Source organism: Talpa occidentalis, unplaced genomic scaffold (assembly GCF_014898055.3).
Source record: "Talpa occidentalis isolate TD23 unplaced genomic scaffold, MPIMG_talOcc4v2.1, whole genome shotgun sequence".
NCBI classification, from domain to species: domain Eukaryota; kingdom Metazoa; phylum Chordata; class Mammalia; order Eulipotyphla; family Talpidae; genus Talpa; species Talpa occidentalis.
This window is the reverse complement of record NW_026555331.1, coordinates 66,582,331-66,585,413: the sequence shown is the minus strand read 5'-3', so window position 1 is coordinate 66,585,413 and position 3,083 is coordinate 66,582,331.

Here is a 3,083-nt window from a genome sequence, read left to right as displayed (position 1 = left end):
TGAGGATTTGCCATTGTCTTCAGTTTTCTGGTTCTATTTAAATCTTTTCAGTTTTTTTGTGGATTTTCTTCTCTTCAAATTAGATAGGAGTGATCCTTCCAACATTTCTTGTAGGGGAAGTCTAGTATTTACAAACTCCTTCAGTTTCCATTTGTCTCCCTCATATCTGAAGGAGAGTATTTCAGGATATAGTATTCTTGGGTAAAAACTTTTGTATTTTGAATATTATTCCATTTTCTCCTTATTTTAGGAATTCCTTAGAGAAATCTGATATAAGCCAGATGAGAGTACCTTTCTAGGTTACCTTTTTTTCCCCCCTCTCCGCTTTCAATATTCCATCTTTTTCTTGAAATGCTGGTAGTTTCACAACTGTATGTCTTGATATAAGTCTTACTATATTTAGATGATCAGGTGTTCCTTTAGTTTCATGGACTTATATATTTAGTTCCTTCCCAGGATTGAGAAATTTTCCTCTGTTTTTTCTTTGAAAAAGATCTCTGTTTCTGGGCCTCCCTGGTGGCACAGGCGGTTGAGCGCCGCACTGTGAAGCTGTCCGCAGCCTCTGCAGCACCGGTTCGATCCCAGCCGGCAGGAGAGAATCCCACATGGCTATCAGACCTCTCCTGTCTGGCCCGCTGCTCCCCTCAGCTGTGTATTTCATCAGTCTGCCTGTTCTGTTCCCTGCTCTGTCTCTGGTGAATCTTCTCACCCTCCTGCGCATCTGGCTTGTACCCCAGTTCTTGTATAAAAATAAATAAATCTTTAAAAAAAATTTCTGTTCCTTCTCTCTCTTCCCCTCTGGGGATGTAATCTTACTTTACCCAGTAAGGGTAAAGTAATAGGATTATATAGTTCTTAAGGTGTTCCTTCATTTTTTTCCCTCTCTTTCTTTTTCCACCTGGGTCCTTGGTGTATTATTATTTTCAAGGTCACTGATTCAGTACTCCACTTGCTTTAGTCTGCTTCCATAGCTTTCTGCAGAATCTTTTATCTCTATCTTTTTACATTGAGCAATTCCTTACTTTCTTATTTAAATCCTCATTTTTATTTATGTTCATTAATTCTATTTCTCATTGATAGAGGTTTAAAGTAGAAAATTTGTGATAGAGGCTTCACAAGGACAGAAACTAGAGGTGGGTGTAGAAATGAGTAACTTAGTTATTAAACCAGGTATGGAAATCTTTAGGCACAGGAAATCTTCAGGTATGGACTCCTTTAGAAATAGAAATAGTTATGAAGCCACTGCATGTTACTAATTTAGCCCTTGAACCACCATGATTTCTTGTCCCATAAAGCTGTAAAAAGCAATTCACAGAGAGACTCTCAGATAAATAGAGAGAAAACAAAGGAGTCTAGGTGATATTTAAACTTTTTTTTTCTCTATTCTAGAAGATCATCATCTTACTTTGTGATTGGCTCTCTCTCCCCGGCCCTACTCCTCCAAGCAGATGTGCACATTTTTCCATCTCTTAAAGTTTCTCCTTTTACCTCCCCTATCCAAAGTCATTCTCTTAAGTTTTATTCTCATAGCTTATTTAGTCTTCTGGATCTTCTGATCTCATCTCTGTAGTATATTCTGGTTACACCTCTTAGAATTTACTTCCTTATCTCAGAAGCCTGTTTAACTCTCCTAAAGCCCCATCCAGTACTCTCCCTGAAGCTGCTTACTTAACCCTAATTTGCCTTAGGATTCAGTTGGTTCACAAAGGAATAAATTCTCCCAGGAAGAATGTTACATACGAATAACTCCTGATCTGGTAAAATGCAGTTCTTGTCCCAAAACTGACTGTCTTTTTCTCTTTTAACAAAAATTTCCCTTTCAAAAGCAGCAGCAATAGCAGCAGCAACAGCAACTCTGCCCACTTGTGTCTATACAGATTTCTATTTTTTTTCCCTTTTTTCTTTTTTCCTAATAAACATTTCCTTTGAAAAATATATGCTTTGCCTGTTTGAGTCTATGAAAATGTCTTTTCCTTAGTAAACTCATCATCAGCTGTTGAAATGGTTTCTTTGTTGAAACTTCTCATATAACCCAAGAAACTTCTCATAACCCAAGAACCCCACACACTGAACACCAACATTTTCATTGTATCACAACCCCATCATCATGACATTTATTTGTCTTTCTGAATTTTGTTTTATCTCTCTGATTATCTTTTCTTGTATCACTTTGACTGGCTTCTCTGCATTTTCTTCCAATTATTTGAAGTTCTTTATCATAAAGTTTGGAAGTCTCTATGTGATAAGGACATAAAATCTTCCATGTTTTTGTGGTTGGATTATGGAGAGTTATTCTCTCCCTGTAGTGTCATATTCCCTTGAGGTTTCAAGTTGTCATACATTGTGGGTTGTGTTTATTTTTATCTTGGCTATCGATTTTACTGTTTAAGATTTAGAGATTTGAATTACTGCTAACTTCCCAGCTGGTGGCACTATAGATTTTGTAAGATTTTGGATGAAAGGAAACTCCTCTGACTTCATCTTGCACCCTAATCTCTATAAACAGTTTTCTAAAATTTCATGATCTCCAGAAGAAACTTCCAACCATTAGTATCATTCTCCATCACTTCCCAAACTCTTCTGCCACAGACAACTGCTAATCTATTTTCTGTATCTTAAGATTTGCTTATTCTGGACTTTTTTTGTAAATGGATCATACAACATGTGGTCCTTTGTGACTGATTTCTTTTGCTTTGCATAATATTTTCAAGATTCATGCTGTTGTAGTCTGTATCACTACCTCATTTGTTTTTATTATTGAATAATATTCCCCTGTACGGAAATACCTCATTTGTATATCAATTGATGGGCTATGGGTTGTTTCCAATTACTGGATATTTGTGTTTAAATCTTTGTGTCTATGTATAGTTCATTTCCCTTATTTGAGCAAATAATAAGGAAGGAATTGCTAGATCAAATGGCAACTATGTTAAACATTTGAGAAATGCCAAATTATTTCCAAAGTAGTTGCAAGATTCTACATTCTTTCAAATAATGTATGAGAGTCCCAGTTTCCCCACATGCTCACTAAAATGCATTTTTTTCTGTCTTTTTAATTAGAAGAAAATCTATTGACTGTGATG